The following is a 26,791-nucleotide window of genomic DNA, read 5'->3' as shown; positions in this document are numbered from 1 at the left end:
GAGCCTGACACCTTTGTGAAGCTGTAGAGAGGTGTCCCAAAATGCCCACCAGGGTGTGTCAGAAGGCCGAGGAAGGAGCTGGGACTCTCACCACCGCCAACTGGTTTAAGGAAGCCCCTCTGTGGACTCACATGCCTCCCCTGGCAGTAAGGAGGCACCCTTCCCTTCAAGTAAAATCTCTACCCTAGCTGATCACTACCCTTTATACACAAACATCCTTTAATCTGCCTTAATCCTTTTATCCACACATAACAACTTATTATTAGGAAAGAGAAGAAAATAAACATGATAACATTCCAGTGGATAATGATAGACACCAGAAAGTAGAAATGTGAGTTTATGAAAAAGTTCCTGAAATAAATCAATATGTTGAAATCTACAATCTACATATTGACAGGGAATAACATGCATCTGGGAAAATCAAACCAGAATAAACAACATTGATATATGTCCTAATGAAGCTATTGGTCTTTAAATAAAGAAAAAAAAGAATCCCTTACATATGCAGACAAAATATCCAAGGGAAAGAAAATCTGATAATTTTTAGAATTGACTCAATTAATTTTATGCCAGAGTGGGGAAAAAATACATTTTAAAACACTCAAGGAAAGAACATGAGAAAAAACTAATTATATCAGTAAATATATATCAGATAAATGCAAATTAAAGCAGCATAGGTCACAGTTTTGAAGACTAGATAGAACTGGGGTCAAATAAGCATTTTATAAGACAGAGAAGTACAGTTTATAGTACTACAGCATACAATTCATATTGAAGATAAATCAGTTATCAATATGTACTCATGAAATAACACAGCAGCCACATGCATACAACATAATTTAAGGGATGTGAGGAGAGAGAAAGAGATTAAACCAACATCAAAAACAGGGGATTTAACAGACTTGTTGCAGACATAAATAGATCAATGGACAAAAATTTAGTAAGGGCACGGAAGACCCAAACAACTTAGTCACTAATAATTGATGAAGAAGGTGAGTACACACACACACACACACACACACACACACACACACACACAAAAGGCAGGAATGAGAGAGAGAGAGAGAGAGATGATGTGAAAAAAATGTTTATACATGTATTTTAAAATAACTAGGGAAATTTAATTACAGGCAGAATTTTAGGTGTTACTAAGGAATTCTTCATCTTTTTTTTTTTTTACATCTTTATTGGAGTATAATTGCTTTACAATGGTGTGTTAGTTTCTGCTTTATAACAAAGTGAATCAGTTATACATATACATATGTTCCCATATCTCTTCCCTCTTGCATCTCCCTCCCTCCCACCCTCCCTATCCCACCCCTCTAGGTGGTTACAAAGCACCGAGCTGATCTCCCTGTGCTATGCGGCTGCTTCCCACTAGCTATCTATTTTACGTTTGGTAGTGTATATATGTCCATGCCACTCTCTCGCTTTGTCACAGCTTACCCTTCCCCCTCCCCATATCCTCAAGTCCATTCTCTAGTAGGTCTGTGTCTTTATTCCTGTCTTACCCCTAGGTTCTTCATGACATGTTTTTTTCTTAAATTCCATATATATGTGTTAGCATATGGTATTTGTCTTTCTCTTTCTGACTTACTTCACTCTGTATGACAGACTCTAGGTCCATCCACGTCATTACAAATAGCTCAATTTCTTTTCTTTTTATGGCTGAGTAATATTCCATTGTATATATGTGCCACATCTTCTTTATCCATTCATTTGTCGATGGACACTTAGGTTGTTTCCATGTCCTGACTATTGTAAATAGAGCTGCAATGAACATTTTGATACATGATTCTTTTTGAATTATGGTTTTCTCAGGGTATATGCCTAGTAGTGGGATTGCTGGGTCATATGGTAGTTCTATTTTTAGATTTTAAGGAACCTCCATACTGTTCTCCATAGTGGCTGTACCAATTCACATTCCCACCAGCAGTGCAAGAGTGTTCCCTTTTCTCCACACCCTCTCCAGCATTTATTGTTTCTAGATTTTTTGATGATGGCCATTCTGACTGGTGTCAGATGATATCTCATTGTAGTTTTGAATGCATTTCTCTAATGATTAATGATGTTGAGCATTCTTTCATGTGTTTGTTGGCACTCTGTATATCTTCTTTGGAGAAATGTCTATTTAGGTCTTCTGCCCATTTTTGGATTGGGTTGTTTGTTTTTTTGTTATTGAGCTGCATGAGCTGCTTGTAAATTTTGGTGATTAATCCTTTGTCAGTTGCTTCATTTGCAAATATTTTCTCCCATTCTGAGGGTTGTCTTTTGGTCTTGTTTATGGTTTCCTTTGCTGTGCAAAAGCTTTGAAGTTTAATCAGGTCCCATTTGTTTATTTTTGTTTTTATTTCCATTTCTCTGGGAGGTGGGTCAAAAAGCATCTTGCTGTGATTTATGTCATAGAGTGTCTGCCTATGTTTTCCTCTAAGAGTTTCATAGTTTCTGGCCTTACATTTAGGTCTTTAATCCATTTTGAGTTTATTTTTGTGTATGGTGTTAGGGAGTGATCTAATCTCATACTTTTACATGTAGCTGTCCAGTTTTCCCAGCACCACTTATTGAAGAGGCTGTCCTTTCTCCACTGTACATTCCTGCCTCCTTTATCAAAGATAAAGTGTTCATATGTGGGATGCAGCAAAAGCAGTTCTAAGAGGGAAGTTTATAGCAATACAATCCTACCTTAAGAAACAGGGAACATCTCGAATAAACAACCTAACCTTGCACCTAAAGCAATTAGAGAGAGAAGAACAAAAAAACTCCAAAGTTAGCAGAAGGAAAGAAATCATAAAGATCAGATCAGAGATAAATGAAAAAGAAATGAAGGAAATGATAGCAAAGATCAATAAAACTAAAAGCTTGTTCTTTGAGAAGATAAACAAAATTGATAAACCATTAGCCAGACTTATCAAGAAAAAAAGGGAGAAGACTCAAATCCATAGAATTACAAATGAAAAAGGAGAGTAACAACTGACACTGCAGAAATACAAAAGATCATGAGAGATTACTACAAACAACTCTATGCCAATAAAATGGACAACCTGGAAGAAATGGACAAATTCTTAGAAATGCACAACCTGCCAAGCCTGAATCAGGAAGAAATTGAAAATATGAACAGACCAATCACAAGCACTGAACTTGAAACTGTGATTAAAAATCTTTCAACAAACAACAGCCCAGGACCAGTTGGCTTCACAGACGAACTCTATCAAACATTTAGAGAAGAGCTAACACCTATCCTTCTCAACATCTTCCAAAATATAGCAGTGGGAGGAACACTCCCAAACTCATTCTACAAGGCCATCATCACCCTGATACCAAAACCAGATAAGGATGTCACAAAGAAAGAAAACTACAGGCCAATATCACTGATGAACATAGATGCAAAAATCCTCTTCATCTTGTTAGGTGTGAAAATGACATTATGACGTTGTGATAATGTGTGAAGGTGTCTGATTTTCAGATATGCATACTGGAGCTAGTATTGAAATAACATGACAACTCCTTTAAACTACCTTTGCTGGGATGAAGTGAGAGAGTAATACTGACATATCTACACTGCCAAATGTAAAATCGATAGCTAGTGGGAAGCAGCTGCATTGCACAGGGAGATCAGCTCGGTGCTCTGTCCACGCAGAGGGGTGGGATAGTGAGGGTGCGTGGAAGATGCAAGAGGGAGGGGATATGGGGATATGGGGATATATATATATGTATAGATGATTCACTTTGTTATACAGCAGAAACTAACACAACATTTTAAAGCAATTATACTCTAATAAAGATGTTAAAAAGAAGACATAGATAACACAAATCTTCAATTATTGATAACTACTTTACATTGGCTATATGGGGGATTGCTGCACTGGTTAATTCCTGTCTATGTCTCTCTAACTGTAAGATCTTATCTTTCAAACTGTAACCTTATTTACACTCACTCTTCTAGACTGAAAAATGGCTTCAGTATAAATATCCACCCCTTTGGACTGTTGTAGTTACTCTCTTAGACAGCAGGTTACCTGCACACATGGTACGTAAGGTGATTTGCTAAGCACATTGCTTGTGGTGAGAGAAATTTCCAGGCAAGAAGAAGAACATCAGGCTCTGTCTCAGGTTACACCATGGACTGTCTTTCCATTGACCTTTTCTTGGTATTAATATAACTTTTATTAGATTAAAGAAAACAGACACTTGGTGCTGTGATGTAGTCCTGACTTGACAAGCGGCACAGTTCCTGTAGGCGTTTTGGCCTCTCAATTTTAGTAGCTGAGAGTTCTCTGAGTAGATCATGAAAACTTGTTCCCAGTTTCAGATTCAGAGTACCTCAGCCCTAGAGCTTTAGTTCTGATTACTGCTTTGTTTTTTCTTTCTTTGTTCATGCAAGTTTACATTCCTATAGGACAGTGCTTACTGAAAATATCTGATGTAGGTTTGGGACTAAAGTTAAGGAGGTGAAAAAAAAATCTGAGATTTGTTATTCTGTAGGGCAATGGCTAATATAAAATTAATTACCTGGGACACCCAGCAAGGAGAAGCAGAAGTACCCCAGCCAGGATGTGAGTCAGTCAAGCCACTCCCACTCAGCAGTGATCTGTGACATCCGAGGATCATTTCTGAATGAGGGTTCCATGCTGCCATCTGAGAACTGTTTCTGACTTTGGGGTCTTAGATTTTGGGAGGAGGCTAGACAGGTGGAGTAAAGGCAGGCAGAGAGGGAGAAAAAACTAATAAAAAAATAAACCCCACCCACTTAAGAAGTAACTGCAAAAAAAATAAGGGAAACTAACATAAGAAAGTAAGAACCCCGATGCAACTTGCTCTGAAAAGATAAACTAAGCAAAGTAATCTAAACCTGGCTTTAAGAAGGGTTAGTGTCCTTGAAGAGATAACATAAAGAACATGTGATGAAATGATAAATGGATGTGAAAAGAACTAAAAGTTTTATATATAAATAAATCTTTCAAAAGGCAGGATGCCCTCTGATTGAGTAGAGTTAAAGAGACAGGTAGTGAATCTGAAGGAATTAGAATAAAATTTATACCAAATGTGGTGAAGATGGAGGAAAAGGTCAAAATAATGAAGAGGCTCGAAGGCAGGGGGGTGATAGATGGAGAAGCTCTTATATAAGTCAAAACAAAAGTTTAAGGAGAAAAAATAGATTCAAGAAAGTTGAAAGGAAATAGAGACTTGCAAAAAGCCACTGTAAAATACAAATTCTTGTGCTTTTATGTGAGATGAGGACCAACAAGCATTTTTGGCTCCTACAGTGTGTAGCCCTAGGCTATTCGAGGGTTTATGTCAGATCTGTCCCCTGGCTCAGACAAAGGGAACTTTCCTCATCAGGGGCATCTTCTCTACCTCAGTTCTGTTAGGCAAGGACTCCTCGTCCTGCTTCTGTGTGTCTTGGAAAACTGCAGAATGATTTGACATTGTCAGTTTGAACACTGACACCAGAAGAAAATAGGAAAGTAGGCAGCGTTTCCAGTCTGGGTTCTTGACTCCTTTATCCTTAGACCTAGGATTCACCCCTGTGTCTCCAATGCCCACAGAACCACAGTGAAGGGGTATCATTGGCTGGACTTCCTCCCCTTTTCCCCTTCTTTTCAGGGACTTGGTTTTCTGAAAAAGTTTGGGGTTGTCTTTCCCAGGCTTTTACTTTCTTGAATTCAGACTAATGATCCACTCTAGCCAAGACATTAATTGCTCCATTCTCTTCCACATTCCCTAGTCCTACATTCTGGAGATTCTATGTCTGTTTTTTTTTTTTCCGTAGCAGAAATAGGCATTTCTGACATACATCATGGGTCCCAGTACCCAGAAGCTTAACATCCATCCTTTAGATAATAGGGGCACTCACATCTCAGGTAATTAGTGGAAGAAGTTTCCTACCAGAGCTAGTACTGGGAAACTTTTTCTTAAGAGAAGGGGGACCTGCTTATCCCTGCTTCTCAGGAAGCTGCTGAATCACAGCTGCCACACCAGCTTCCAAGTCTTAACAGAAACCTCCGGATCCAGCTCCTCTCTTTGGTTTTATTCTCTGAGGCAGTCAATGTGACCTCCTTCTATTCATCCTCCCAAATTAGTTTCACTAACAGTGAAAGTCCGTGAGTCCCTCTGGCCTCCTGTGAAGTCAAAGTTGCCCCTGCAAGGCTTCCCTCTAAATCAATCCAGTAGCAAGTTCCATTCCCCTGGGCCTAATTTTTCTGAATTCCATCACACTGTGCTGTGTTTTACAGCTCACAAAAGAGTTTGTACAAAATCTCAATACACACAAAGAGGTCTTTTCTCCTTCCTGTTGATATATCATGAGAAAGTTGACTTCAAAATCTTGGCAACGTCTCATATAAACAAATACCTGTCCCAGTCCTGCTAGTCGTTCATCTAGAGACAAAGGGATCTGCTGGTTGTGACCATGTATAATTCTTAATTTTAAGACCTGCAAAAGTTTGCATGAATCCATGCCTCCTCTAACGCCTGTCAGCTCTCTTACATTTCAGCAACCTCTCTAATTAGAACTCAAATCCTCTTCTCTTGTCTCAGAGACCAGCATGCTATTCTTTTTACCTAAAACCTTTACTGCAGAGTAGTGGACACTGGGGCCTCTGTCCAGACCCCATCTTCAGGACTGATACCCCCATCTGTTGCTGACCACTCAGTGCTGATCCCCTAAGTAGGAATTACGCTCAGTCATAGATAATCCCCGCCTTGCAACGTGGGCCTCCTCCCAGGGGTACTGTGGTCAATGACTGCTTCATATGGCAGAAAAGGCCTTGCTCTTTGCCTCAGTTTGGGGTAATTTGTCATCTCAGCTCCCAGGTTCCCTCTAGGAGCATCTTAAGCTTCAGCTGTAATCACACTACAAGTTGATTTTTCCCTTTTTCTAGTACTACCTTACTCATTCCCTTACTGGTGTATTCCACAGAAACACCCCCAGGGAAGCCTTCTAAATGGAATTTTCCATCTCAGTGTTTATTTCCAGGGAACTCAGTCTGAGACAGGTGGTATCAAAAGAGGTAACCCCATCAAAAACAGGAAAATAGGGCTTCCCTGGTGGCGCAGTGGTTGGGAGTCCGCCTGCCGATGCAGGGGACGCGGGTTCGTGCCCCAGTCCGGGAAGATCCCACATGCCGCGGAGTGGCTGGGCCCGTGAGCCATGGCCGCTGAGCCTGCGGGTCCGGAGCCTGTGCTCCGCAACGGGAGAGGCCACAACAGTGAGAGGCCCGCGTTCGGCAAACAAAACAAAACAAAACAGGAAACTGGAGATGGGTCACTTTCCTGTTAGCAGGCCGGAGGAGTAGCATAGCTGACGGTAGATGAAGCGTTGGTAGCCCACCGCTGCCGTAGCAGGGCAAGGGGTGGTGAACTGGCTGCTGCAGTGTCTCCGGCACTGCAGAAGTAAGAGAAGAGGGAAGTGGTAACTAAAGATTATGGAATTGGGTGACTGCCGCTAAGCATCACTGACACCTTGTGGAGAAAGATAATGACAGGCTCAGAGTGATTAATCAGTAGTTCAAGGCAAAATGTGAAAGTCAGATAACCTTCTTGATAACATTTAATGAAACCCTAATATCCTGCAGCCAGAGGGGAGACGGAGCAGAGGAAAGCTCAAGGTCTAATTATGAGGGAGATTTATGGTCTAATTGTGAGGGTAGTGGAAGTTTAGAGATGGTTGAAATAGCCCCAGCTAAGCTCCTATACAAAGGTCATGACCTTGAAACTTGAAATGGGGAAACTGGGTAATGCAGGCAAGAGCCTTTAACAGTATATGTGTCACTCTTGCCCCAGGACTTTGTTAACTCCCCTTCCTTCTCTCACAATATAGTGCACAGGCACTTGGACCATCTGGATAGTCCGCTGAACATGTTATTGGTCCATTATACCAGTGCCATCATGCCAGGTTAATCACACTACATGGGCAAGAAGTGACAAGGATGTTGGAGGTCTTGATACTTACACTACAGAGAGTAGGAAATAAACCCAGTGACAATTCAGGGTCCTGCCACATCAGTGAGGTTTGTAAGAATTCAACAGGTTTGTGGTATGTTGGGCTTTCCTTCCCAGGTAAGGGCAGATTATTGCATCTGACACCACTCAAAACTAAAACAAGAAGACGGGAGTATGATAGACCTCTTTGGGTTTGGACTGCAGCACATTTGGCATGTAGACATTCTGCTCCAGGCTATTTAATGGGTACACAGAAGGTAGCTAGGTTTGATTGGGACCGAGAAAAGGCTAGGCAATGTGGGTCCTTTGTTCCAGGAGGGCATTTGAACTTCTCCCAAATGTAATTTATTGGAACCAACTGGAGTGAACATTTTAGATGGGGCAAATGGTTCTCACTGGAGAAGATAAAGCAATTTAACTATTTTGGTATTAGTCTGTGGCAATTTATTTGTTTTCTGGATAAGAGTGACCTTCCTTCCTTCCTTCCTTCCTCCCTCCCTCCCTCCCTCCCTCCCTTTCTTTTTTTGAAACAGATCTGTGAGTGAAAGGTTGGAAGAAATAGCTTCACATTTAATAAATATTCTCTCTTCTGCCAAGTAAAAATTTTAAAAGCCTCTCTGACTCTTGAGAGTAAAGGAGGGAAATGGAGTTTGGTTTCCTTAACTAAACTCTCAGGAATTCTATGGGGACCTCTTTTATTTTACATATTCAGAAGAATTTGTATTACTCTTGAGAGTAAGGGGAATGGAGTTGGATAAGAAAACCAAATTCTGAGGAGTTAGCAGGGACTGTTATTTTACTTGTCAAGGGAAGTATTTGTATAAGTTGAGGTATTGCTTCCAGTTTCTCACTCACTGATCCTTTGTTTGAAAAGCAAGCCCTTTGGGGATCCACGGATCCCCACAGTAAGGAGACAAACTTGGCTGAATTAGAGTTGTCCTGTGTCTACTTAGCTAAACTAGAACTGCATTTTCCAGAATTCCCTTCTGTGGGTGAACAGGGGTTTCCCTCTTCTTTTGCATCGGATTTGGGAGGAAGCATCAGTCGTATTTTGCTTTGATGCTGGTGCAGGAAGCAAGGCACTGCTGCTGCTACTTACAGGTTGCCATCTGTCACACTTGTTATTTGTTACCTTGTGGCTACCTCAGCTCCCACAGACACCCCCTTTCTGCCTGTCTGACTTCAGGGCCAGGTGGATGATGTGATGCCGTTGGAGGCTGTGAGGTCATGAGAGACCCACGTACTTTTGTCCTCTTGGTTTCCAGCTCCTTTTCATAGTTTTCTATTATAGAAGAAACATATGTTTCTTATAGAAAATTTAGAACATACAGAAAGCTAATAAAAATAATCTGTGATCCCAATGCCCCATCAAATGTCTCAGTATTTTCACATATATTATCTTGTCAATCATATATATATGTGCACATATACATGTATATATTCATAATATTTACACTTATTTAATTGTATAATACTTAAAATATGAGACTATATACAAAAATGTATATGTTTACAGATTCAATTGTATTTTACATATTTAATATTATATAGTATATTATTATATAATATAAAATATATAAAAATGAGACTGTACACATATAGGTATATGTTTAACATTTCAAAAAATTGGAGGTTATATTGCACATATAGTTATTTAATTTACACTCTTTTCATTGCAATTTATTATTAACATTTCCCCAATTCCTTAAATATTCTTGAGAGTTTGTTTAAATAATTGTATACTGTTTCGTCCTTTACTTACCCAATCATCAACTGAGTGGGTATTCATACTCTCTTATTTTTTTCTATGACAAGCAACACTAATAAAAAACTTTTATGTAAAACTTTCTGTAGATCTGTGTTTGTTTCCTGAGCATAGCTTTCAGGAATTAGAATTTCTGATTTAATGGGCATTTTTTTTTTTTTAATGCTCTTGATACTTAAGACTAAGTCACCCTTGTTATGGACTGAATATTTGTGTTTTCCCCAAATTCACATGTTGAAATCTTCACCCCTCAAGGTGATGGTATTTGGAGGTGGGGCCTTTAGGAGGTGATTAGGTCATGATGGGAGGTGATAAGGTCATGAGGGAAGAGCTCTCAGGAATGGGATTAGTGCCCTTGTAGAGAGACCCCAGAGAGTTCTCTCACCCCTTCCACCAAGAGAAGACATAGGAGAAGATGCCTATGATCCAAGAAATGAACCCTCAACCAGGCACTGAATCTGTTGGCAACTTGATCTCGGACTTTCCAGCCTCCAGAGCTATAACGAATAAATGTTTGTTGTTTAAGCCACCCACTGTAGGATATTTTTGTTATAGCAGCCCGAATGGTCTAAGATAGACTTCCAAGGTTTCACCAGATTCTACCACATCCAGGAGCATTTTGACAGTTCTCCCTTTCCTAAAACCCTGACCAATGTTGCTTACAATCAGTGATGCTTGTCTGGCTTGCTCTGTGATGGTGAGGGGTGTGGACTCCAGAGCTGGGCCCCTCTGGAGTCTGAATCTCAGCCCTGCAGCCTGTGTGCTCCTCAACAATTTATAATCTTCTCTTCGTGTTTCCTTGTCTGTAAAATGCGGACAGTGTTAAGAGTACTATGAGGGTTAAATTATATAGTCCATGTAGAGCTCTTAGAACAAACAGCACCTGGCAGAAAGCCCATCGTCAGTGAATGTGCACCGTTACTCCATGGAAAATGCTATCTTGTTATTTTACTTTGCTTTTTCCCCCCTTTTTACTATTACAGGGCTAACAAATTTTCATATGCTTATAGATCACTTTTATTTCTTTTGATAGTTGTATGCACATGTCATTCTCTTGTGTATTAGTATGTCCTTTTTATATTGAAAAGTTTCTTTATACAAAGAAAGGCGCGAACAGTCTGATTATCACACGTATTATATTTTTACTTACTGTGCTCATTGTGCTTTACTTTGGTTAATGTTTGTTTGATTTTATTTAATGTTTTATTATTTTTGTTGGACAAGTAACAAGTAAAACATAGTAACTTCAGATATGATATGTATTTCATCTAAAATATCTGGCTTCCTTTTGTCCTCCCTCACTCCCTTGCTTGACAGTTTATATCAAAGTAAATCAAAATATTTATTATATGAGAATTAATATGTGGTGAAATATAGATAGACTTTAGTACTGTAAGTTACAACTGCATTTGAAAATAGTTTGGCAGAGATCATATGGATATAAATACTTGGAGGGTTTAAGGTTTGTGATGAAATTATCCTGGTCAGCAAGATAAGAAGAAAGAATAATCTGGCTGACAAAAAGTGAGATAAAGACTAAGACAATGGTGTTTGTGGATAAGCTGAGGACATAATAGGGTTTCAGTCCAGTGGGAACAAGGTTCCACAGGATTAAATTGTGAAGCTTTCAACGTAGCTGCTCTGGTCATGGTCTTCTCCTCATGATGATGGCAATAACATGCAAATGAAGTCAAGATTAAATACATTTACATAGTGCTAACTTGAAGAAGTATTTCAGCAAGTTTTGTAGAGGAAAAATATTTGAGGTTGAAAATAAAAGATACTATGCTAAGGTACATATTTTAGACTTCCTTAAAATCTTGGGTAATGGATACAAAAATTAAAATAACTGTTTTATGTACCTAGGCTGCCTCATCTGTTCTACTTGATGTACATGGCTGCATAGGAGAAAACCCCGGGACTGGGGTTGTCCCTTCTGTAACTTGGGTCCTTGGATTGTTGGCAAGGGTAGAAGTCTACTGCCTCTACTGCTCTCCCCAGCCTTACTTCCACCAGCAAGAATCAAATCCCTTAAAATGGTGAAGATTTAGACAAGTAAGTTAACAGTACGTTGCAAATACTTGTTTTTCCCAACTTCCATTTGTTTTTATCTTCTTGATAGTTTGGTAGCTGTTTTTTATTTATAAGTTTATTGTTATATTTCAGTTGTACAGAATTTCCATGTGTGGTCAAATTTTTCTATATATTGCCTTTCTTTATGATGTCTTTCCTTGGTTATATTTTTCTACTCTATGATCATTTAAATGTTAGCCTATAGTTATCTCTATGGTTTCTGTTTCTATAGAATCTCTATATTATTATAGTTGAGTTTTAAACTTTGAAATCTTTAATAAATCTGGAAGTTAGCTTTATAATAATGAAATGGTAATTTTATTTTATCTCCTTGTATATCAAGTTGTCCTTAGCATCTTAAATGCCATTCTTTGTTCACAAATTTGAGATGACACATTTATTATAAATTAACATACATTTACACTTGGGTATTTTTTTTCCTGGTTTTGTTTCTATTCTGTTGCTTTGATTTTTTTTGTTCCATTTGTATTTTTCTACTGCGCTAGAATAAAGAGGAACCCCTGGGCTTCCCTGGTGGCGCAGTGGTTGAAAGTCCGCCTGCCGATGCAGGGGACACGGGTTCATGCCCTGGTCTGGGAGGATCCCACATGCCGCGGAGCGGCTGGGCTCGTGAGCCATGGCCGCTGAGCCTGCGCATCCGGAGCCTGTGCTCCGCAACGGGAGAGGCCACAACAGCGAGAGGCCCACATACTGCAAAAATAAAAAAAATAAAAAAAAAAAGAGGAACCCCTGCTTCAATATTTTAGTTGTGTAACCAAAAGAAAAAAAAACACACTCTTTTGAAGCATACCTGGTGTTTCAACACAGCTTATCATGCTCTGTTCTTATGTACTTGGGTCTCACAGAGGGGCAGACCTTTATCACAGAATAGAGTAGCCTAAGGCTGAGCTTCTCAAATATCAGTGAGCGTAGAAAACACCTTGAGTGCACATAAAATGCACAGATTCTCAGATGAGTTGCCAGGGATTCCTACCCAAAGAGTCTGGGGTGGGCCCTGAGATCTGCACTTTTCAGAAGTATCCAGATAATTTCAATCTAGAGATTCATGTGACCAAACCTTAAGAAACTTGGGCCAAAGTTTGGTTGATTTTTATAAATTAAAATATCTATTGGAAAGAAATATTTGACTTTATTCTGGAAACTGATTTTATGGCTGAAATTTGATAATAGAATTATTTTATGAATTATTTTGTTCCAAATAATTTGTTTTGACATAGAGGATATTAGCCAATTGCCATTCTGAAAAATTGACTCCAACCTTAAATACAAGCTCCCTTGCATCTCTACCAACAATGTTAAGGCCTGTTGATTTTAGTACATGGCTTGAGGAATGGATAAAAATGGCTAAAATACATCATTTAGCATCTTTTCATAGTTGTCTGTAGGCAGTTGTGAGAAGAATCCATATGAAATACAAGCAGAGATGTGCTAGGCCTCCAGAGAGAAATTTTAGAGCAGCTGAAACTCCTGAGTGGGGTGCAGATGGGTAGCAGCTCAAAAATGACTGGTTTTGTGTTTGTGATTGTGAGCCAAGGACAAAGTTAGGTTGACGTCAGACAGGTAGCAAGTTCCATTAAAAATTTAAATTTTTAGAAAAGTTAATAAAGTGACTCTACAGTCTATGTGAAATATGTGAGTAAGCTATACTTTCAACCATCAAAGAGAGTAGAGTTGCTGAAGGACTACTTTTTACAAAGAAGTCTAGAAGAAGATATCCAAACTTAATGAGAAACAGAGAGAGAGAGAGAGAGGTTGAGAGAGCCCACAGCGGGTGAGAGAGCCCCCTCAGAGCAGGGAAGCTGGAGAACAGGCCGGTGCATCCCTCAGGAAAAGGCAGCAGTAACAGTCCAGCATACACTATTGTCAGAGCCAAGCTGTACCAGGTAGAGTTAAACAGACTAGGCAGACTTCATTGCAGGCTGTTGTAGTTGGTGTCACGATTATTGCAATATGAGAGAGGTGAACTCTGCTGAAATAAAGGCAGGAGAGTTTTGCTGGAAAAGCCCTGGAGTATGTGAAGAGAGAGGTTGGCCAATGTGCTTAGGCCATCTGTCTTTGCTGTTAGGCTCCTGCCTCCCACAGTGACTGGGAGATCTTTTTTGATGATGACATTTCGGGAACAACCTCCCAAGTCCTTGTGAAAGAGAGTTTTCTTGGTAATACCAACAACAACAAAAAAGACTTGATGTGTAAATGATATATTTTGCCTTTTGCTATATCCCTTGAGCATCTTTGCAATAAGCATCAAATCTTGGTTGTGCTAACTGCTTTCTCTGTTTGTGATCTCTCCATGTAGTATCCCTTACCCTCTTCCCTCCCCTACCTTCCTACCCCATCTACCTTCATAATAATATTACGTTTCCTTGTAAAGTGCTATATTATCCTTTCTTATATAGACCCTGAAAGGTTCTCCTTACTACTTAATTATCTATGCATTTAAAACAAATAATGTAATAAGCGAGTATTTCATTCACAATTGCTTCAAATTCAAATCAGAAAAAGAAAAATTTCTGTAGAGTCCTATACCCTTGGGATGGGAGAAAAATGTTCTCCAAATCTGTGTGAATAAATTTTTTGAATAGCTTTAATATTTACATTTTAAAAAGATATTCAGTGTTGTTGAAAGAATAATGATTGCTGTAGAGCACTTCTAAATACACTTGATACCTAATAAGCACCTGTTTTTGCTAGCCCTAACCTTGATATGTCTTTCAGTAATTTAGCAAAGGGTTCAATGATTGATTATGGAATAAGGGAGGTATATCTTAAATACTTCTCAGGGTTACTTAACAAGTAACAAACAAACTAGTGACAGAACGTATTTCAGTTTAAATAAGTACAATGCTTAGAGTGCAATGACACAGGATAAATAAATCTTTCTAAAAGTTTCTACTTTAGTTGCCTCATTTTCTTTTATTTTTACCTTTTCTACTTTAAAAAATCACTTGAAAAATTGCAATAAAAATGAATGATTATTACAGCAACTTAAGCAATGAAGAGAAGTTAATAGTCTCTCCTTTATCAGTCAGACATGCTTTGGAATGCAAGTAACAGAAAACCGAGCTAACAGTGATGCATAGAAATTTATTTTTCTCGTATAAACAGAAGCTTTTATGTAAGCAGTGGCTGGTCTTGATTATATCTCTGCAGTTGTGGGGGGCTGTTTCTCATGGTTGCAGTACGATTGCTGAAGCTCCAAGAATCATATTTGAGTGTGTAGCAGAGGAAAAACAATGTTTCCTCTGCTCTTAGTTCTTAGCAGGGACCCCTGTAATAAAAGACAGATAAACAAGATAAAAACAAATAGAAGTTTATTAACATGTATATATGGAAGATACCTAGGGAAAATGAATAACTCCTCAAGACAACTTAAGCCACTGGCTTAAATACCATCTTCAGCTACTGATAAGAGGAAGAAAGGTGTGGGGAGGTAACCAGGAGAAGCAGGGTTAAACGTGGGTAGGGTATGTTGTGCAGATTTAAGTCTCTGCTTCTTTCACTGATGAGAGTTTCCGGCTACTTACTCATCCTCTTCCTGGTACAGAGAGGGAGGAGACACCCCTGCAAATGGAGATTTCCCTTATAAATTTAAATTTTCCCTACAAAAGGTTTACTTCTACTCCGCCTCTAGAGTTTCTCCTCTGTCTGCTGCTTCTCAAGACAGTCAGCTCCAGGTGACCCTTATGAGTCGTGTTTTGGGGTGGCATGTTCTGCTCCCCTTCAAGTTTCAGGCAGGAAAGGAGAGAGGGGAAGGCAGTGCCTGCTGCCTCTGTCCCTTTCATTCCGAAGGCAAAAGATTTCTCAGAATTCCCCTAGGTGACCTTCCCTTTGCCTCACTGGCTACACTTGATTACGTGGACAACCCTAACTGCAAGGCCACTGGGTAGGTTAATACCTGACTTTTCCAGTGGGGGGAGGCAGAGGAAAAAGTTAGGAGTGACTTTTGGAAGACCTAACTTTTCTTTCAGTCCTGCGCTCCTGCTGTTAACCCTTTAGTGTGTAGCCCTCTGCTTTTATGTGTGTGTATATATATATATATATATGAAACACACATATGCACACTTCTAACATTATTCACATATATTACATTTTATTAACAATGAAAATGGGATAATATTTGAGACATTACTTTGCCACTTTTTTCCCTATGTAATGTCTTATCTATATAATATAAACAAGGATCTGCATACGTATAGATGGTATATTAACAAATATATTAGTATAGTATGTAAAATATATGAGATATAACATGCGTGTGTGTATATATATATATATATATATATATTCCTGTGTGCATAGAGATATATATATATATCTCAAAGCTTTCCAAATCTGTGTCTACATAAATGTAGGTATATTTTTATATATATCTATATGTGTGTGCATGTACATACATGTGGAACAACAAACATTTGTTTTTATGTATGTGTTCTATATGTGTGTGAGTATATATGTATATACATATATATACTTTTGTAGCTTCATCCATCTGTGCAAATTTTTCATTTCTCTAAGTAAGATTCATTACATTATATATTTACATGAAAAGACATAAACATTATTACTTTTAAGAAATACTAGGGCCTCCCTGGTGGCGCAGTGGTTGAGAGTCCGCCTGCCGATGCAGGGGATACGGGTTCGTGCCCCGGTCTGGGAGGATCCCATATACCGCGGAGCGGCTGGGCCCGTGAGCCATGGCTGCTGAGCCTGTGCATCCGGAGCCTGTGCTCCGCAACGGGAGAGGCCACAACAGTGAGAGGCCCGCGTACCACAAAAAAAAAAAAAAAAAAAAAAAAAAAAAAAAAAAAAAGAAATACTAAAAAGATTGTAGCAAGTTATACCTCCACCAGCACCTTGTGAGACTTTCTGTCTCTCCACACTTTGGTGTCAGATAGTCAGGATATCTTAATGACTGGCAATCTGATGAGGTACATCAGCAGATTTATTATACACATTTGCAAATGATGGAACCAAAGCTAGGGGCGGCTGACTGACTCGCTCAAGGTGATAAGTTACTGAGTCAGGCAATTCCTTTCTTGTTTTGTTTTGTTTCAGTTTGGAATACTGGTCAATTCTGTTTCTACACAAGTCCATGTTATCCTCAGGTACCTGTGATTATTTTATGTCTAAACTTGTTCTTCACATTTTTATGTTTTCAAATAAAGAACCGTAATCTATTCCATTCCCTCTTTCTCTAAAAGAGCAGAGCCCATCAAGACTGTACCCCTCCCTCCTTCACCTAAATCCTCTTTATAATGGGTATGGATTCTTGTCTTAATTCAGGTATCTGAGAAAGTTTGCTTGGATGTGCATTCCAGCCATGACTCAGCTTACGATGTTGCTGTTCTGTGGGCAAAATTGACTCGATCACTTTGTCTTTGGTCAGCGTGCTCTCAGACTCTGTGGTGTGCAGAACATTTGAGCAAGTCTCTCCCGCCTTTAAGGGTACACTTGCTGGGTATTTACAGATTAAAACCGCCATAGGTTGTTACAGTTAGTGATGGAATAAATAGGCTGAAAGAATACTGTTTCCCTGATCCCAAGGCCTGACACATATGGAGTATAAGATGTTATGTCAAGTTGCTGGTTTGTGTGCAGACGTTTTGTACACACAAGGGTTTCTCCATAGGCTGGTAATCTAAGGAGTAGTCCTTCTGCTACTTTCTCTGGATGCAGAGTAATAACTTAGCTCTCCTAAGAGTTTTCTTCCTTGCTTATATGATGTTGCAAAGGTTAATTCTATAGTGCATGCATGGTCTAAGTGTAATATTCTGATATATATTATTTTCCTGTGAAAAAATTATTTACACAAATGTCAAATGCAGGTTATTTTAAGAGTATTGTAAGAGTAACCACCTCAGGTTAGAGACACTTCTTTCTGCTTGAATTTCTTTAGCTTCTCTATCAGTTGCAAGTCAGGAGGAACCACATATATGGGACCATAAAGATATCAATTTGCACTTTCTCCATCTCCATCTCCTTGGTAACAGCATCACTTACTCAGATGGGGTAAAAAAACTGGTGGGTTTTATGATTGTTACAATGAAGGGAAGGTTATTTAAAAAAATCTGGTATGTTATACTGACACTATTATATCATTAAAAGTTTAAACATTAGAAAATAAGTACCTCTTTACATGCCAAAATATTATGCAAACATTTTAAAATTTAAAATTCCCAAGTCATCGATATACTATTTCTCTCTACTCTGTAAGGGAACAAAACCAATTTATAATAAATGTATTTAAGAGTACCCTGTTTTTGTATAAGTTTACATAGTAACTTATGAGTATAATTTTACAACTTTTTGTAATGAGGAGCATGTTTCATTTCACAAATACAATATGAAAAAATCAATATCCAAATTTATTTGCAAAGTGATACATGAAAGAGTTTCAAGATTTATAGAATTTTAAAATTCTAAATTACATTAAAATCTTCAAGTCTAATGATCCCCATCCAAAGCAGAATTTTCTCTACAGTATTCAATTTCTGCTGGCTTAGTTTTAGAGACAATCTTTATATTGCAGCTGATTCCAATTTCAGGAAGTTTAAAGTGTTGGAAAGTTTTATTTTTGCTCTGTCAAAGTTGGCTTCACTGCATTTCTACACATTGGTCCTAGTTCTATTCCCTGGAGCCTCACGAGATGTGTTTCATCCTCTTTCCTATGACAGTCCTTCAAATATTTGAGAGTAATTCTTCCCATAATATATTTCTGCTCCAGCTAAACATTTCACTTAATTAAACCTTTCCTCATATAACAAGTTGTCTAACTCTTTTATCATCATAGTTACCCATCTCAGCACACACAAGCTTATTTTTTTTTAATGTTATGACCAAAATTCATAAGTAGTGTTACTGATTCCGTGACCTGGCTATTGTAAATAGTGCTGCAATGAACATTGGGGTGCAGGTGTCTTTTTTTTTTTTTTTTTTTTTTTTGTGGTACGCGGGCCTCTCACTGTTGTGGCCTCTCCCGTTGCGGAGCACAGGCTCCGGATGCGCAGGCTCAGCAGCCATGGCTCACGGGCCCAGCCGCTCCGCGGCATATGGGATCCTCCCAGACCGGGGCACGAACCCGTATCCCCTGCATCGGCAGGCGGACTCTCAACCACTGCGCCACCAGGGAGGCCCTGCAGGTGTCTTTTTAAATTTGGTTTTCTCTGAGTATATGCCCAGTAGTGTTATTGCTGATTCATATGGTAGTTCTATTTTTACTTTTTTAAGGAACCTGCATACTGTTCTCCATAGTGGCTGTATGAATTTACATTCCCACCAACAGTGCAAGAGGGTTCCCTTTACCCCACACCCTCTCCAGCATGTGTTCTTTGTAGATTTTCTGATGATGCCCATTCTAACAGGTGTGAGGTGATACCTCATTGTAGTTTTGATTCACATTTCTCTAATAATTAGTGATGTTGAGCAGCTTTTCATGTGCTTCTTGGCCATCTGTATGTCTTCTTTGGAGAAATGTCTATTTAGGTCTTCTGCCCATTTTGGGATTGGGTTCTTTGTTTCTTTAATGTTGAGCTGCATGAACTGTTTATATATTTTGGAGATTAATCCTTTGTTTGTTGATTCATTTGCAAATATTTTCTCCCATTCTGAAGGTTGTCTTTTCATCTTGTTTATGGTTTCCTTTGCTGTGCAAAAACTTTTAAGTTTCATTAGGTCCAATTTGTTTATTTTAGTTTTTATTTCCATTACTCTAGGAAGTGGATCAAAAAAGATCTTGCTGTAATTTATGTCAAAGAGTGTTCTTCCTATGTTTTCCTCTAAGAGTTTTATAGTGTCTGGTCTTGCATTTAGGTCTCTAATCTGTTTGAGTTTATTTTTGTGTATGGTGTTAGGAAGTGTTCTAATGTCATTCTTTTACATGTAGCTGTCCAATTTTCCCAGCACCACTTATTGAAGAGACTGTCTTTTCTCCATTCTATATCCTTGCCTCCTTTGTCATAGATTAGTTGACCATAAGTGTGTGGGTTTATCTCTGGGCTTTCTATCTTGTTCCATTGATCTATGTTTCTGTTTTTGTGCCAGTACCATATTGTCTTGATTACTGTAGCTTTGTATTATAGTCTGAAGTCAGGGAGTCTGATTCCTCCAGCTCCGTTTTTTTTCCTCCAGACTGCTTTGGCTATTTGGGGTCTTTTGTGTCTCCATACAAATTTTAAGATGTTTTGTTCTAGTTCCGTAAAAAATCCCATTGGTAATTTGATAGGGATTGCATTGAATCTGTAGATTGCTTTTGGTAGTATAGTCATTTTCACAATGCTGATTCTTCCAACCCAAGAATATGGTGTATCTCTCCATCTGTTGGTATCATCTTTAATTTCTTTCATCAGTGTCTTATAGTTTTCTGCATACAGGCCTTTTGTCTCCCTAGGTAGGTTTATTCCTAGGTATTTTATTCTTTTTGTTGCAATGGTAAATGGGATTGTTTCCTTAATTTCTCTTTCAGATTTTTCATCATTCGTGTATAGGAATGCCAGAGACTTCTGTGCATTAATCTTGTATCTTGCAACTTTACCAAATTCATTGATTAGCTCTAGTAGTTTTCTGGTGGCATCTTTAGAATTGTCTATGTTCTCTATTCTCTATCTTTAGGATACTATATTCTCTGTAGTATCATGTCATCTGCAAACAGTGACAGTTTTACTTCTTCTTTTCCAATTTGTATTCCTTTTATTTCTTTTTATTCTCTGATTGCCGTGGCTAGGACTTCCAAAACTATGTTGAATAATAGCGGTCAGAGTGGACATCCTTGTCTTGTTCCTGATCTTAGAGGAAATGCTTTCAGTTTTTCACTATTGAGAATGATGTTTGCTGTGGCTTGTCATGTATGGCCTTTATTACGTTGAGGTAGGTTCCCTCTATGCCCACTTTCTGGAGAGTATTTATCATAAATTGGTGTTGAATTTTGTCAAAAGCTTTTTCTGCATCTATTGAGATGATCGTATGGTTTTTATTCTTCAATTTGTTAATAAGGTGCATCACATTGATTGATTTGTGTATATTGAAGAATCCTTGCATGCCTGGGATAAATTCCACTTGGTCATGGTTTATGATCCTTTTAATGTGATGTTGGATTCTGTTTCCTAGTATTTTGTTGAGGATTTTTGCATTTCTATTCATCAGTGATATTGGTCTGCAATTTTCTTTTTTTGTAGTATCTTTGTCTGGTTTTGGTATTAGGGTGATGGTGGCCCCATAGAATGAGTTAGGGAGTGTTCCTTCCTCTGCAATTTTTTGGAAGAGTTTGAGAAGGATGGGTGTTAGCTCTTCTCTAAATGTTTGATAGAATTCACCTGTGAAGCAATCTGGTCCTGGACTTTTGTTTGTTGGAAGATTTTTAATCACAGTTTCAATTTCATTACTTGTGATTGTTCTGTTTATATTTTCTATTTCTTCTTGGTTCAGTCTTGGAAAGTTATACCTTTCTAAGAATTTGTCCATTTCTTCCAGGTTGTTTATTTTATTGGCATAGAGTTGCTTGTAGTAGTCCCTGAGGATGTTTTGTATTTCTGCGGTGTCTGTTGTAACTTCTCCTTTTTCATTTCTAATTTAATTGATCTGAGTCTTCTCCCTCTTTTTCTTGATGAGTCTGGCTAATGGTTTATCAATTTTGTTTATCTTCTCAAAGAACCAGCTTTTAGTTTTATTGATCTTTGCTATTGTTTTCTTTGTTTCTATTTCATTTATTTCTGCTCTGATCTTTATGATTTCTTTCCGTCTGCTAACTTTGGGTTTTGTTTGTTCTTCTTTCTCTGGTTCCTTCAGGTGTCAGGTTAGATTGTTTAATTGAGATTTTTCTTGTTTCTTGAGGTAAGCTTGTATAGCTATAAACTTCCCTTTTAGAACTGGTTTTGCTGCATCCCATAGGTTTTGGATCATTGTGTTTTCATTGTCATTTGTCTCTAGGTATTTTTTGATTTCCTCTTTGATTTTTTTCAGTGATCTCTTGGTTATTTAGTAACGTATTGTTTAGCCTCCATGTGTTTGTGTTTTTTTACTTTTTTTCCCCTGTAGTTCATTTCTAATCTCATAGCATTGTGGTCCGAAAAGATGCTTGATGTGAGTTCAATTTTCTTAAATTCACTGAGGTTTGATTTGTGACCCAAGATGTGATCTATCCTGGAGAACGTTCCGTGCGCACTTGAGAGGAAAGTGTAATCTGCTGTTTTTGGATGGACTGTCCTATAAATATCAATTAAATCTATCTGGTCTATTGTGTCATTTAAAGCTTCTGTTTCCTTATTTATTTTCGTTTTGGAAGACCTGTCCATTGGTGTAAGTGAGTTGTTAAAATCCCCCACTATTATTGTGTTACGGTTGATTTCCTCTTTTGGAGCTGTTAGCAGTTGCCTTATGTATCGAGGTGCTCTTCTGTCGTGTGCATATATATTTATAATTGTTATATCTTCTTTGATTGATCCCTTGAATATTACGTAGTGTCCTTCCTTGTCTCTTGTAACATTCTTTATTTGAAAGTCTATTTTATCTGACAGGAATATTGCTACTCCCGCTTTCTTTTGATTTCCATTTGCATGGAATATCTTTTTCCATCCCCTCACTTTCAGTCTGTACGTGTCCCTAGGTCTGAAGTGGGTCTGTTATAGACAGCATATAGTTGGGTCTTGTTTTTATATCCATTCAGCAAGCCTGTGTCTTTTGGTTGGAACATTTTATCCATTCACGTTTAAGGTAATTATCGATGTGCATGTTCCTATGACCATTTTCTTAATTGTTTTGGATATGTTTTTGTAGGTCCTTTTCTTCTCTTGTGTTTCCCACTTAGAGAAGTTTCTTTAGCATTTGTTGTAGAGCTGGTTTGGTGGTGCTGAATTCTGTTAGCTTTTGCTTGTCTGTAAAGCTTTTGTTTTCTCCATCAAATCTGAATGAGATCCTTGCCAGGTAGAGTAATCTTGGTTGTAGGTTCTTCCATTAAATCACTTTAAGTATATCATGCCACTCCCTTCTGGCTTGTAGAGCTTCTGCTGAGAAATTAGCTGTTAACGTTATTGGAGTTCCCTTGCATATTATTTGTCGTTTTTCCCTTTCTGCTTTCAATAATTTTTCTTTGTTGTTAATTTTTGCCAATTTGTGTACCGTGTGTCTTGGCGTGTTTCTCATTGGTTTATCTTGTATCGGACTCGCTGTGTTTCCTGGACTTGGGTGTCTATTTCCTTTCCCATGTTAGGTAAGTTTTTGACTATAATTTCTCAAATATTTTCTTGGGTCCTTTCTCTCTCTCTTCTCCTTCTGGGACCGCTATAATGCAAATGTTGTTGTGTTTAATGTGGTCCCAGAGGTCTCTTAGGCTGTCTTCATTTCTTTCCATTCTTTTGTTTTTATTCTGTTCTGCAGCAGTGAATTCCACCATTCTGTCTTCCAGGTCACTTATCCTTTCTTCTGTCTCAGTTATTCTGCTATTGATTCTTCGTAGTGTAGGTTTCATTTCAGTTATTGTATTTTTCATCTCTGTTTGTTTGTTCTTTAATTCTTCTAGGTCTTTGTTAAACATTTCTTGCATCTTCTCGATCTTGCCTCCATTCTTTTTCCAAGTTCCTGGATCATCTTCACTATCATTTTTCTGAATTCTTTTTCTGGAAGGTTGCCTATATCCACTTCATTTTGTTGTTTTTCTGGGGTTTTATCTTGTTCCTTCATCTGGTACACAGCCGTGTGCCTTTTCATCTTGTCTATCTTTCTGTGAATGTGGTTTTTGTTCCACAGGCTGCAGGATTGTAGTTCTCGTTGCTTCTGCTGTCTGCCCTGTGGTGGATGAGGCTATCTGAGAGGCTTGTGTAAGTTTCCCGATGGGAGGGACTGGTGGTGGGTAGAGCTGACTGTTGCTCTGGTGGGCAGAGCTCAGTAAAACTTTAATCTGCTTGACTGCTGATGGGTAGGGCTGGGTTCCCTCCCTGTTGGTTGTTTGGCCTGAAGCAACCCAACACTGGAGCCTACCTGGGCTGTTTGGTGGGGCTAATGGCAGATTCTGGGAGGGCTCACTCCAAGGACTACTTCCCAGAACTTCTGCTGCCAGTGTCCTTGTTCCCATGGTGAGCCACAGCCACACAGCCACCCCCCGCCTCTGCAGGAGACCCTCCAACACTAGCAGGTAGGTCTAGTTCAGTCTTCCCTGGGATCCTGTTCCTTCCCCTGGGTCCCGATCACACACTACTTTGTGTGTGCCCTCCGAGCGTGGAGTCTCTGTTTCCCCCAGTCCTGTTGAAGTCCTGCAGTCAAATCCCAGTACCCTTCAAAGTCTGATTCTGTAGGAATTCCTCCTCCCATTGCCAGACCCACAGGTTGGGTAGCCTGATGTGGGGCTCAGAACCTTCTCTCCAGTGGGTGGACTTTCGTGTTATAAGTGTTCTCCAGTCTGTGAGTCACCCACCCAGCCATTATGGGATTTGATTTTACTGTGATTGCGCCCCTCCTACCATCTCATTGTGGCTTCTCCTTTGTGTTTGGATGTGGGATATGTGAGTTCCAGTGTCTTCCTGTCTATGATTGTCCAGCAGCTAGTTGTGATTCTGGTGTTCTCACCAGAGGGAGTGAGAGCACATCCTCCTACTCCACCATCTTGGTTCCTCCTCCCTCAGCCCTAAATATTTCAGTATGAGGTGGCATTTGCCCTCTTTTGCAGTTGGTTAGTTGGGCCTTGGATATATCACAGAGTTATAAATATCAGATCTATATTTAGAAACTTGTCTGTGCATTCCTTTACTACTCATTTGTTTTATTTACATGATAATTTAGAAGCAAGTGCTCTGGGGTTTATAAAAAGCAAGATAGTAACACATTAGACTTGTATTATATAATGTTATACCTCATCTCTTTAAGAGAAGAATTATAATTTAATTTGGAAAACACGCTTTACTAGATCATGTCTAGTTAATGTTTCTCTGGTTTTCTATACCTCGCCTAAGCTAAATTATTAGACTTGAGGAAAAAGACACAAGGGACATCTTACACTTGGTCATACTTCTCAAAATATTTGTTTCATGCCTGAGAGAATGAATTCTTCTCTTCAAGGTGAATACTGTATCCCTTACCTTCTGCCACAATGTCTAAAAGGACCACTTTTATGCACCATGGATGCTCTTTGACATTCCAACTTTTTATTGACTTTCCCAGAAATAGAAAGAAGCCTTGCCTGTGTTGGCAAATCCATCTAAAAGATATGATGACTGCTGGTATGGAATGAATTTAGCAAAACAAGGAGTTTGAAGAGTTTTCCAATCCTCATGAACTAGGCTTTCACCAAGTGTTTTGACTTTCTTTTACTGGAAATATATTCCTAGTGTTTCAGTCAAATCCATGTTTAAGTAAAAGCTAAAAGTTCATTCCAAAACCAAATATGAAATACTTTGTGTTATCCTTGTTACTTCTAATTGGTTTCATGTTGTTTGGAAATGAGGTAAAAGTGGGCTGTAGGAAGGCAGAGAAGAATGACTCTATGGAAGAAATGCTATGTGATTGTTATGATGGTTACGTTTATGTGTCAACTTGATTGGGCAAAAGATGCCTAGACAGCTAGTAAAATATTGCTTCTGGTTCTGTCTGTGAGGGTGGTTCTGGAAGAGATTAGTATTTGAATCAGTAGACCGCGTGATGAAGACCCCTCTCACCAATGTGAGACCCCTCTCATCCAGTCCATAGAGGACTCAAATAGAGCTAAAAGGCACAGGAAGGGGAATGCACTCTCTGCTTGAGCTGGGTTGTCCATCTGCTCCTGTCCTTGGGCATCGGCGCTCCTGGTTCTCACGCCTTCAGACTTTCCTGGTTCTCCACATTGCAGAGGGCAGAGGGTGCGACTTCTCAACCTCCCTAATTGAGTGAGCTGATTATTGGTCCTGCTGTTTCTGTTTCTCTGGAGAACCCTGACTAATACAAATATGTACCCATAATGAGAAAACATAGAGTTCTAAGAAAATTATAAATGATAGTTTCATTGAGCTGAAAAAAAAATCATGCTAACATACCAGTATGCAATCTGGTGAATAAGATTTTGCATTGTTTTTATTTGAGATATTCACAGTATTTTATTCTTTATATGATTTCTGCTGCATGTTAATTGTCAAGAGGTTTTGAACTCTAGAGTAGCAGTTGGTGGATTTTTTTTTGTTGTTTGTTTAAAGAGTGCCACTTAAATTGTAGAATATTAATCCCTGCTAACAAGACATTAATGATACTTACATTTACTAAGATGAACTTGGCAGCAATTTGTTCTGATTCAGAGGTTTTATTTCTGGTCTGGTGGTGAGAAATCCAGAGTTAAATGTATATAAAACACTGGCAACTTACTAACACAGCACATAAATGGGCCAAGTTCAAGAACGTTGATTTGAATGACTTGAGCAAGATTTTTTTCTGCTACAATTATATTTCTAATGAAAGATGCTTTTGAGTGACTGTAAACACATTCTAAGGACTAATTAGTATAAACCCCATCATCATATATTACTAAGCTAACAAAATTAAGGTGGAATTCTTGGGTTAATGATTGGCTACTTCTTATCAATGCAGTTCTGTGAATAAACCACATATAACAATCCACCAGGAATTTGTGCAGTGGTATATTTATTTTTCAATAAATATATGTTGGTCTCTGGTGTTTTAAATATTAATAAAATTCAGCTTTTAGAAAGCAATACTTTTAAAATCCAGAGCTACTATGGGAAGAGAGCTTTATTTAATTGGGAATCAGAATTTCTGGTCATTTCCCCCTTTCCTCTGTGTGGTTTTCAAAGTATACCGACTTCAACAATGAGCTTCAGGAAGACTAATTTTACAGTGGTTTTAAAAAAGAAATCATATTTTTAAATATTGATTTTTAAAGTGTGTAAATGATTGTGATAAAGAAACTAGTTTCCATAACAGAAGATGATACATGGGTGTTCCTCTAATTTTAATTGGTTTGATATAATTATCTTCAGAATATTCTGGTGAAATTTGCTTATGTAAGATCATATCCTATTTCTC

Source organism: Hyperoodon ampullatus (assembly GCF_949752795.1).
Source record: "Hyperoodon ampullatus genome assembly, chromosome: 13".
Taxonomy (NCBI): Eukaryota; Metazoa; Chordata; class Mammalia; order Artiodactyla; family Ziphiidae; genus Hyperoodon; species Hyperoodon ampullatus.
Note: the sequence above shows the minus strand (reverse complement) of the source record.